This window comes from Phodopus roborovskii, unplaced genomic scaffold (genome assembly GCF_943737965.1).
Source record: "Phodopus roborovskii unplaced genomic scaffold, PHOROB, whole genome shotgun sequence".
Classification (NCBI taxonomy): domain Eukaryota; kingdom Metazoa; phylum Chordata; class Mammalia; order Rodentia; family Cricetidae; genus Phodopus; species Phodopus roborovskii.
In genome coordinates this window covers 479,965-492,465 of record NW_026125554.1, presented here as the reverse complement: position 1 = coordinate 492,465, position 12,501 = coordinate 479,965, and positions in this window count along the sequence as shown.

The window sequence follows — 12,501 nt, the reverse complement described above, 5'->3', positions numbered from 1 at the left end:
TCAGGCACACAGGTGGCCTCCACAGTGTAGTTGGTACTAAATCACACTGCACAGAGGCTGGACTCAGGGCTGTTAAACACGTTTCCTCTCTGGGGGAAAACAGAGGCTCAGACCCAGCAGTGAGGAGGGTCACTGCTGGGTGTACAGAGGCCCCGCTGGAAACAGAGAAGGAGTAGCCAGAGCACAGAGGGTGACCTGAAGCTCTGTGTCTCCTCTAGGCCTGGCCAAAGTGTCCTGACCCCACAAACCTTGAGTGACAGGCTGGGCAGTGCCGGAGAGCTGAACAAACAAGAGCAGGGGTGTGCTTCTGCAATGCACAGCTTGTCCTCTGGGTGTCCTGGGGGGGCTGCTCTCCTCCAATGCACCCTCCCCTAGTCTCTGTGGGGGATATTTATGCAGAAGGCTGAGTCCAGCTGGCCAAGTGCCAGGTCATTGGAAGGCTGGGCACAGGGGCATGACGCTCTGAGAATGTTTTCATCTGGCTCAGCAGCAATGCAGGGCCTGCTGCAAGATCTGCCAGGACCTTGAATCAACCCAAGGCTTAGGTCCCTGGGAAATGGATTTGCAAAGTGTGGGTGTGTGGGTAAAGAGTTCAGAGCCAGGTGTAAAGTAGGTGCTAAATGATTGCATGTGTGGTATACAGTTGGCAGTAAATAATAGCAAACAACCCAGAAGCTTGGATTGGGGTTGGAAACATGATTCGTAGATTTGTAGTCACAGTGAGTTCAACAGCTGTGATAACAGGCAACTGCCACCTCACCTAGTAACCAGTCCTAAGCAGTTTGGATGAGGAATTATTGATCTGTGAGTCATGTGTCAAACTACAGCCACAAGGATCTACTCTGGACAGTGAGGAATAGACCCTATTCCACCAGGATCTATTATTGACCATGTCTGCTGGGTGTTGCCACAATGCCCCGGGGTTTTAGTCACACACTTGTCTCTGTTGCTGCCAAAATGAACTATGTGTGTGTCCATTGCCAAAGGACAGTGAAACACAGCTGACCCTTCATGGGAGTGTTGGGCTTATTCTAATCTTTCTCTCTCTCTTTTTGTTTTTGTTTTTTGAGACAGTTTCTTTATATTGTTTTGGAGCCTGTCTTGGAACTAGCTCTGTAGACCAGCCTGGCCTGGAACTTCACAGAGATCTGCCTGCCTCTGCTTCCCGAGTGCTGGGACTAAAGGCATGCTCCACTAATGCCCAGCAAAGGTCTACTCTAATCTGTGAGAGCTTCTGAACATAAACTGAGTTTGCCAGAGGACACAGAATTCCACCCCTAGATTATGGACACCCAGTTTATTAATAAAGTTTTATTGGCAAATGGCCACATCAACTCATGTCATATTTTGTCCATGATGCCTCTGCTGTGCCAGAGCCCACATGTGATTGTCATAGAGATGATTTGGCCACAGCTATTCTTCCCTTTAACAGTCATCTGATGTGTGTTTTGCCCACATGGATGTTTCTATCATGTGCAAGCAGTGGCCTGGTAAGGATGTCACATCCTCTGGAACAGGAGTTACAGATAGTGGTGAGCCATCATGTGGGGTCCAGGAACTGAACCCAGGTCCTACTGTGCTCTCTATGGAGCCATTGCTCAGCACTAAGCTTCTTTAGAAAGTTTTGTGACACTCAGCTTAGAAGCAACAGGCAGGGAAAGGGACTGTCCTCTCTGTTATTACGGGGGTTGAGGTAGGAGGATCACCAATTCTAGACTAGCCTGGGCAAACAAAACCAGGACTCCAGCCATAATTCAGCAGAGGAGCCCTGCCTAGAATCCCCCAGTGAGGGGCTGGGGGCATGGTCAGGGTGGAGCATCCACCTAGAATTCCCAAGTGAGGGGCTCGAATCGTGGTCAGGGTGGAGCCCCTGCCTAACTTGAGGGAGACCCTGGATTCATGCTTAGAACTGCAGAAAAAAGTAACTATGCATAAATAAAATTATGTAGGAGGCCTGGCTCCAAGTGAGATAATCACTCAGGCACAATAGGTCACCTGTTTTCAAATGCACATGCATTAAACAGTCACCTGAAGTCCCCTACACTCACCCACAGACACCTGCTGTCACCTACAGTCACCAGGCATCCCCAACAGACTTACAGATACCTATAGTCACCCTCAGACACTTGCTGTCACCTAAAAACACATGCTGTCATTTGTTGTTACCCTCCAGGCACCCTTCTGCCCAGCTGAGCATCCTCAGTGGTAGATGACGGCTCATGGTCCTGTGCTGCCCTCTAGCATCTAGCTTCGGTATTGCACCCATTGCCACTGGTTTGAGTGGGATGCATTGTTCAGGATCTTACAGACCACCTCTTATGTAGCAGCTGGGGCCCTGGGCAGGATGCCCTAGTTGAACATAAAATCAGTCTGGAGTAGAACTTACCTCTCAGTCCTGTGTAGTGTGCAAGGACAATGGGTTCAGTTCTCAGCACAGCCTAGCTCCATACTCTTGATTTCTGGCTTTTGTGATATATACAACATCCCAGGGCGCAGTCCTTCTCTTGTGATATTTTTGTTGTTGCTTGGATGTGTTGGGAAGCCTGGGCTCAGCTAAGTTTGTGGCCTCCACCCACTATGAACCAGGAGTTCCCAAGTTGGGCAGTGTCATATAGCCCAGACTGACCTGGAACTCACTATGTAACCAAGGATGGCCTACCTCAGTCCCCTAGGCACTGGGATGGTGCCATGACCATATGGTGTTGGGAAGGTGCTCTGCCCACTGAAGCCCAGGCGTGTGCAGATGCAGGTTCCTCAACGCTCCACAGGTTTCCTTTTGAAGGTCAGGACAGGAAGGGCCCCTAAGCAGCTGAAGCCCCACAGCCCAACAGCCCAGTTCATGACTCCATGCATGGACTCGAGGCACACATTAGGACCACAAGTCTCCCAGAGATACATAGCTGCCAGATGGGTAAAGGAGCCCTTGTCCAGGAGCAGAGCATGGAGACTGAAGACGCAGATATCATCATAGTTTGGAATTGACAGGACACCTTGGCCTGTCAGGGACAGCATGGGCCCTGAGGTGCAGCCACAAATGCAGAGGTCTACTGGGGACTGTCCACAGAGTCTGGAGGACATGCCCTTGCCTCTGACTGCATGTGGATCCCCCACTGCAGCTGCAAGAATGCCTGTGCCCCTCAAATTGGGTGGCATGGTGGAGAGCCCCAACTCTAGCTGCGCCAGCTGGGAACAATCCTCAGGAACAGGTCATTAGGAGCCGGGCTGGGTGGCCAGTTCTGAGCTCACAGGAGGCATTTAATTTTCCACTGATTTTGCTGTGGTGGGTCCCAAGCCCAGTGTGGGGGCCATCTCCTCAGAGAGTGCCCATGGCAGGGCAGACGGGAGGAGCAGGTCTAGTGGCAGGTGGACCCTTCCCTGCACCCCAACCACACAACCCAAAGAGTGAGAACCAGGGAGCAATCTCATATTGTTTCCATTGTGAAAATAATCTGTCGCTGTGGCTTCATACATGGGGCTCACAGGACAGCATGCACGATGCCTTTGGCCCTTTCAGCGTGTGGGGGAGACTTCAGGGCTAAGGGGTGGCTCCACAGGGACAGTCTTACCAGACCCTTTTGTTTCTTTAAAAAAAGTTCCCCAGTGTCTCACTATGTACTGCAGACTGCCCTGGGAATTCTCATTGTAGACCAGGCTACCCCTCAAACTCATAGAGATCCACCTGATCTGCTTCCTGAGCACTGGGATTAAAAGCATGAGCCACCACCACAGTCTAGCTGAGTCCTAGGATTCTAAACGTGAAGTATCTAGAGAAAATATCTAACTTGGCACAGCCTATCAGTCAAAAGAAATGACTTAAAACAACAAATTGATCAACCACCCACCCATCCACCCACTCACAAAACCCTATCTACGTCTCTAGTCTCTACGTCTAGTTTCTTTCTTTCTTTCTTTCTTTTTTTTTTTTTTTTTTTTTTTTTTTTTTTTTTTTGGCTTTTCAAGACAGGGTTTCTCTATGGCTTTGGAGCCTGTCCTGGAACTAACTCTTGTAGACCAGGCTGGTCTCAAACTCACAGAGATCTGCCTACCTCAGCCTCCCAAGCGCTGGGACTAAAGGCTTGTGCCACCAATGCCCGGATCTAGCTAGTTTCTACCCCTCTGGTTTCTCAGCAGTTCCCAGCTCCTTCCTCCCAGAAAGTCCTGGGTTCAAATCCTGGTCTTCTGCTCTGTCCTTGTGGACAGCTAGCAGCCCTTCACAGCTCCATTTCCGTGTTTTTCAGTGTTAGGCCAGCATCCCTGTGTCCTTCATCTGTGGCTGTGGGTGTCAACAGCTCTGATGCTGCCCCGTGGCCCCTGCTTGGCCCTGCTCTGGTTTTCAACTGGGTCTCCCTCCTCCCTCTGCCCCCCAACATCCCGCTGGGCGCTCTGGGGAACATTCCGTGGTTTGCAGCAGACTGTCCGGCTCCACGGAGCCTCAGATGTGGGCAGAGTGGGCGGCGGCCTGGCGGGCGCGGGCTGGGGAGACAGCGACCAGGGACCCTGTGCTGCACTGTGGCGCAGGAGGTGGTGGGTGGTGCAGACCAGCAGCGGAAGGCAACAGGCAGCCACTTGGCAGGACAAGGAACTCCACCTGTCTGCTGTCCTCTATGGCTGTGTGGCCTGCAACGCTGCTGGCCTTGGCCTCTGCCTCCTTCCATACCCTCTTCCCCTTTTGTCTGTATCCCTGGATGCAAGAACTGCAAGCCACAGAGAACACCTCCCTGCAACTCCTGCATGCCAGGCTTGCTCCTGCCCTGGAGCCTTCGCACCTATGTGTCCCTTGTACTGGTGCATCCCCACCCCACCTCCGGGAGCCCTCTGCTCCATTGCTGTCCATTTCTTCCAGTCTTCCTAATCACCTGTGCTTCTGTCCTCACTTCTCAGAGAGCTCTAGATCTGAGGTAGACATACACATTGGTATTGTCTGCTCTCTGATCTCACCAAAGGGCTGGGCTGGGCTGGTAGGGCATCCCACTTCACTAGGACACATAATCGGTGACCAATCAAGGCAGCCAGCAGAAGTCCTTCTGGAACTTAACCACAATTCCTCCTGCTTGGTTTCTGTGACTGTTACACAGTTCCTGACTCACCCAGTGGATATTTATTCACACACACACACACACACACACACACACACACACACACACACGCTAGTGGATGAGGAAACTGAGGCTGTTATTGAACACATTAGCAAGAGAGTAGATGGAACAGGCTGCCTCAGCCAAGGTCTCCTGTTGCCTATGAGTTAAGCTCAGTCATTAGGCCTTGTAGTCAGGGAGACGCTAGGTCAGTCAGGCCACTGCCTTGCAGCAGACACACTCAGGTCCCAGTCTAGGCCACTGTGGTGGGGCCAGCAGCAGCAGCAGCAGCTAAGGAAGCACGGACACGTGGGCCTGATCAACCCACGAGTACACACACACAACGTGCTGACTGGCCCAGGCTTGAGCTCCCCCACCACCCAGTTGGCTTCGCCATGAAGTTCTTGTTTACATTTTGTAGTGACCCCAGGGCCTTTGCACACCCACCCACACTCCAGCCACTTCTGCTTTTAATTATGTTTATTTTAATTTTTAGTTTTTCAAGACAGGTTTTCTCTGTGTAGTCTTGGCTATCCTGGAACTCCTCTGTAGACCAGGCTGGCTTTGAGCTCAGACATCCGCCTGCCTCTGGCTCCCAGTGCTGGGATTAAAGACATGTGCCTCCACTATCCAGTTCTTATTTTTTTTTTTTTTTGAGATAAAGTCTCACTGTGTAGCTCAGGCTGTCCTGAACCTGCTTTGTAGACCAGGATGGACTTGAACTCACAGAGATTCACCTGCCTTTCTTTTTGTTTCGGATGCTGAGACTGGGTTTCTTCCAGTGACTCCAGACTGTAGACTGGACTGTGCATGCTCTGACCTCTGACCTCAGGCTTCCACCCCACCTCTCACTCTGTGTGACTTTGACAGCTCAGTCCTTGGACTTCTAGAATCCCAGTCCCCTCCTCAAGCCACTCACGTTCTGAAAACACCCCACTGCCCTCTGCAGGGCCACCCCAGACCCAGCTGTGTCGTCCAAATGCAGGGGACTTTACCAATGATCCATGGTGAGTCCCTGCTCTGCCACCACTCTCCCACCTCCCCCATGGTCACAGCCCTGCCCCTCCTCTATCACCAGGATGCATCCTGCCCAGAGCCTTTGGTGGAGATCTGGTTACTTTCCTAACTTCTGGCGAATTCCGTCATCCATGCATCTTGTCTGACTCAGATGCTCCCCTCCTCAGGAGGCCACCCCGGTTTCCCACCCCTCTGGGTCCCCTGCTTTCCTTTACCCTGGTATTGTTACTTTAATTCTCCATCCCCACTGGAGCTCTAGTCCAGAGAACTAGAGCCTCTGGTGGGGACAACACTGGGACACAGTAGGTGCTTAATAAATGCTGACTGAGCCCAGGAAGGGCAGAGCTGTGGATGGTACCCAGGGATGCCCACTGAGGATTCTACCCAGAAAGTAGCCAGGAGGGTCACCACTGGACATGAGGCATCCCATCTCAAGGCCCAGCTGTCCCCACAACCCGAAGTAGTTCACATGCCCCAGAAGTCCTGACCACAAACCGTATTCCCACTGACAAACCTGTGGCCCAGAGAGGGTGGGACACAGCGCAAGGTCACACAGCAGTGTGTGACTTGGTACTGCATGGCAGAGGCCACACCAAGGGGACAGTTAACAGAGGGGCTCTTGCACAGCTGAACAGACCAAGCTTCTCTCGTGGCCAAGACCACCCTGTATTCCCCCACCCCCAGAGGCTTCCAGAAGTTTTCCTAGTGTAGGACGACATTCACCCAACAGGAAGACAATGCCATCACCTCATCAAGGGGCTCAGGCAGGTCATTCGGCCTTTGGTAGTCAGGGACACCACGAAGTCCCAGGATGAGGCCTAGTGGCCTCAGCCACCTTCCCCATCTGCCTCGGCGTCCCCACTCTGAGCGCGCGGAGAGGTCTCCGGCCCTGTACTCACCATCCACCACATCTTCGCAGTCATGTCGTAACACAGCTGCCATTTGACCGAAGTCTCCCCCGGCTTCCCAGACACTGGGGCCCCCGGCACCTCCATGCTAGGTCGAGATGTCCCCGGGTCCCCAAGGCCAAGGTCCTCACGCTCGGCTCCCACGGAGACAGACAGGGAAGGGGGGACATGGCCAGGGAGGGTGAGCTGGAGGGCGGGGACAGAGGCCACCCACAGCCCAGGAGGCGGCTGCTGTAACAGCAGCCCCGGATTTGTGAATGAGTCCCCCTTCCCCCCTCCTGTCCCCCCCCCCCCCGGAAGCACCACTGCAGCTGCCCGCGTCTGCCCTTTCAGAGCTCTGCCAGGGAGCCCTGGGGCCTTCCTGCCTCCAACATGCTGGGGACTTGGACAAGGACATCAATGGTTCCTTCGTATCCAGAGACCTCGGGTAAGGAGATGGCTGTGGGAGCCCAGGCCTGAGTTGGGAGACCAGCTCCAGGCTGTGTGACTTTGGGTGAGTGGCTTAGCCTCTCTGGGTGCCTGTGTTTAAACGGTAAAAGTAGGAACTAGCCCAGTGTTTGGTGGCACAGGCCTGTCATGTCAGCACTTGGCTGAGGCAGGAGGATTGCTGTGAGTTTGAGGCTAACTTGGGCTACAAAGTGAAAACTTGTCTCAAAAATAAAAATGTCTGCCTCCCCTAAAAAAGCACCATAAATGTTTTTGTTGTTGTGTATTCTCCTTCATCCTCCCAATGTCACTACAGGGGGACTCCGTCTCATTACTTTATTGTCACTGCTGCTAAAAGGATTGGGCGGCTCGGCTCTACACAAGCATCAGGAAGGACTTGCCAGGGGAAAAGCTGCCCATTGGCTGGGAAATGGCCCTGAGGAGGTTGTCTCTGCTTTTCCCTGAGGAGATGAGGGACAGGACCTATTGGGTAAGAGGGCTCATCCTTCCTCTGGTTTCTCCTTTCAATTCACCACCTGAGGGCTCCTATGCAACCTTCAAAACCCTAAGCCTGCTATTCCCCTATTCTGAGAGAGAAAGACAATAGCACCTGAGGTGTCTCTTGTTCCAACAGGCTGAGGCCCAGAGAGGTTCATAAGAAGCCAGGACTGCTCAGCTCCTCTGCTACAGTAAGGCAGCTGCTATTTTCTTTGAGTTTCCCTCTTTGTCCCCATTTTACAGACAAGGGAACTGAGTCTCAGAGTAATTAAGGGCCACATAGTCCATCCTCATGGGCACCCAGAATGGCAGCTGTCACAGAATGAGCACTCTGCCCTTCGATGGTTGACTGACTAAGTCGTGGCACAGGTTTTTGCAACAGTGGACAATCCACTGGTGACCACAGAGGCTTTCCATATCACATGGGCTGGCAACCTGGAGGAAGGCACTGGGTGCCCCCAACCCTCCCCCCCCCAGTTGCTTCACCTCTCCCAAGCAACACCACACCCACTCCACCAACTACCACACCCCCAAACCTCAAACCCCCAGAGTCCAAGCTCATTCCCCACAGCTGCACACCCCCTCTTCCACAGACTTACCCCAGCCTCACCCTCCCTGCAGCTGCAACACCACCCCTGCAGCCCCACACCCCCCAAGCTGCAATCCCCTCCCAGCCTCACCCCCACAGTCATAACCCACCCCCACAACTACACACCTGTCCCTCCTCCCCGCCCCCAATGTAATTTGTCTTGACATCTGGTGGGCATCCCTCTCTAAGTCACTCCAGACTGGAGCCAAGAGGGCAGGAGACTGGGGTCGGGAGATGGGGAAAGGTCACGGTCCTGGCCTACCAGTCTTCACACACCCGGTGCCTCAGTTTCCCCGATGCAGAAGGAGTTGGGGAGGTCAGGGTGATCCCCGAACCCTGCCTCTGGCTGAGCAGACTGAGGGGCAGAGGCAGTAGGATGTGGTTTGGGGGACTGATGGAGGAACTCGGGAGGGGGGGTTCTCAGGTGAAGCATGACCATGAGGTCCACAGTTCGAATCCCCAGCATCCACATCAAAGCCCAGGTGTGGCGGCCATGGGAGGCAGAGGCCAGAGAACTCGGGCTTTCAGGCCAGCCTGGGCTAACTGACGAACTGCAGGCTCAGATAGACCCAGCATCAAAAAACAAGAGTGGGGTGAACTGGGGAAGGCACTGGATGTTCACCTCTGACCTCTACCTATCCCTGATGGTGTCAGAGAAGTTTCGTAGCCAGGAGGAATCACAGTCACAGTCCGTGGCCACCGGTGACCTCACTCTATGTGCACCTGCATTGTGCACACCATTTGTCTTAAAAATTAGTTCATTAACTTTTGAAATTTGTTTTGCTTCACATTTTAATTTCACTTTGAAATTTATTTTAACATTTACTTACTTATTTTCTTTCATTTAGTCTCATTTTTTTTCTACTTTATTGTTCTATTTTCAGAATGAATGTCACCCAGGCTGGTCTGCGCCCTGCCACCCTCCTGTCCCAGTCTCTCCCAGGTGACATTTATTTTGGCCTGATGACACCATTCCCACGGGTGAATGCTGAGTGAAGCCTGTGAAGGCCAGTTCTGGACACTTACTTCTCCAGGTGGAAAGGGGGCAGGCTAGGAGAAAGGGGCTGCAGAAGTTGGGGGAGGCGGTGTTGATTTTGCAATTTTAGGGAAGGAACCCTCTAAAAACTTTGGATATAATTATTTTTTGCTTTAACACGACCTCCACAAGCCGGTCCAAACCAGTGCGCTGCACACGAGGCACTCAATAAATGCTCCAGCAAGACGCCCAGATAGATACACAGCTCTGTCTACTGCCTCTGCTGCAGGCTCCAGGCACAGCCAAGTGAATCAGCTTTTCTTCAAAGGGAGCAAATAGTTTCATGATCTCCAGCTGCTGAGTGTCCGCAGCCTAGAGGGGTTCTTACCTGGCTTCAAACTCAGGGTGTCAAGAAGATGTAGCGAGCACAGAGCTCTTCACAGCAGATCAGAAGCAGTCTTGCCTGACATGACCAGTCTGAGCCATGTACATCACTGGTGTTTCTGGTGGGGGCTTCACCCTGAGCTCGCCCCCCAGCCCCTCACCTGAGGATTCTGGGCGGGACTCCACCCTGACCACGCCCCCAGCCTCTCACTGGGGATTCTAGATGGGGTTCCACCCCTGACCACGCCCTCAGCCCCCCCATCCACTTCCACACTTTGGGAATTCTAGGCAGGGCCCAGTTTTATTTGTCTGAGATAGAGGGAGCTCCATCACTAAGATGAAACATGAATCAATTCCACAAAGAAACTTTCTGGTATCCACAGATGTCTGAGCCACATTTCAAATGACAGAAAAACTGCCCAGGAAAGGATAAATAGGAAGAAAATTTCTGGGGGTTGGGGTGGGAACAGGGGTGTTCCAAACAGGGTTTCTCTGTGTAGCCCTAGCTGCCCTGGAACAGGCTCTGTAGCCAGGCTTGCTACCTTCGAACTCAGAGATCCGACTGCCTCTACTTCCCGAGTCTCCCCCTACTCTCCCTGTCCCCTTCACTGCTGGGGTTAAGTACGGGTAGCCACCATGAGCAGCTCAGAAAAAATAAATGCTGTATTCACACATGGAAATATTACTCAATCCCAAAAAGGAGCACAGCTCTGCCATGTGCCACGCATGGGAAAACACGGGGAGAGAGAGTCGCTGTTAACAAGTAAAACCTTTATTAAATAAACTTTTAGTTTTTTTTTTTCCTTTTTCTTTTCCAGACCAAAGAGAGGTGATTTGCCATTGAGATGCTCGCTCCTCCACACATGAACAGAAGCAGGGGGACTAGAGCCCACATCCCCTCTCTACCCTCCGCAGTCCCCATCATCGCTCTGCTTGTCTCCAAAATTCAGTTTGAAGTTGAATTTCACGAAATTTGTCATAGCAGAAATAAAGCCCGTCGTACAAATCACATAGGATCTCTCACGTGGAGTATAAAAATGGTATTTACAGCTCGTAAACATGAACTAGACGTTGCGCACATTGGCGCAAGCCAGCACGCACTCAGCGGGCGACCGCGGGGCCACATGAGGCCCGGATACACACGCTCGCACGTGGAGGGAACATAGTCTTATTGTAGGAATGTTCAGAACCGGGGACGCGAAACAAGGTGGGCAGAATCGGGGTGGATTTTTTTTTAATCTCTTTTTTTTTTATTTACTCCCCCCCCCTTTGTTTTGGATCAGTCAACAAACATGTTGGTAGAAACGAAAAGGGATTAAAAAAATTTTTTTTTGCATTTTTTTAAACCTTAAAAAAGGTGTTTTTTTTTTGTTTTTTTTTTTTCTTCTCTTTCTCTATCGTTTGTTTGCTTTTGGACACATCGGAGGGGATCCGGAACTCACCTCCCCCCCATTGTGTGCTTTGCGGTGGGTGCGGGCAGGGGTAATATACAGGGGCGGCTCCCACCAAAGTCCTCCCAACCCCCACTAGGAAACAGAAGCGGGTTTTCAGTGAGTCCATCCACCCCCGCCCTTCCTTGTGGTCTTGAAAAAGACCACAAATAAAGAGAAAAGAAATCAGAGTGCGGAGTCTGCGGTGTCAGCAACCGGGTCTGGCGGTCAGTGTCCACGATCCGGGTGACCTCCGGTAGGAGACCTTCAGTTCAAGGCTGGTGATTGGAGGATGGGGGAGAGGGACACCTGGGAGGCAGTGGGGGAAACCTGGGGCAGTGGGGGAGACACGGGGGACAGTGGGGGCAACGGGGGCGGGCAGGAGGCTTCCCCAGCGGGAAGCTAAGGACACCTGGTCACCCAAGTAAGGCTGTGAAAAAGGGAAAGGGTGTGTAGCGGGGGTGGGGTGCAGCTGGACGCGGGCGGTGTCAGGAGCCGTGGGGACCCCAAGAACTGGAGGTATATGGTGTTGGCGGAGTCCTGGTTTGGCGTCCGGTGGGGGGCGGCCTCCAGCCGGCCTCGTTTGTCCTTGGTCCCTGTGAGTGGCCGGCTCAGAGCCACCGTTTGGCCCCTGTGGTTCATACTCCAAAAATACAGTCTATGATGCGCACCCTTGTGCGCCGCTACAGGGAACAGGAAGTAGGGATTCTGCCTAAGGGGGTACTGGCTGGCCTGGAAAACCTCCGAGTTGGACTGGGGATGTCCCCAAGTCGAGGGGCGGATGGTGATTGGCAGTGTATGGACCCCTCAGACTTGGGCTCAGACTCCTAGTCCCTTCCACGATAAACCATGGAGCATTTTGCGCCCATGTGGCTCTCAGTGGTTTTGGAATTGGGGAGTCAACGTGGGGGGGGACAGATAGGGAAGGGGGTCGCTGGGAGGGCTGGTATCCAAACTTGGCTGTAATTTACATGAAAGTCCTGGGGTGGTTGGAAGTGGCTCAATCTGGGGAGGGTGTCGGGAGGGCATTAGGGAGCAGTGGAAGGGAGGAGAGTGGGGTTTTCATTTTTGTCTTGGCAAGAAAACCCCAGTGTTTTCAAAACCAGTCACCATCAGTTTGGGGACATTTACATACTGGTTCCTCCCCAGTCCAGAGCAGAGTATCCACAGGACACTGGGTTAAAAGTGAAGGCCTGTC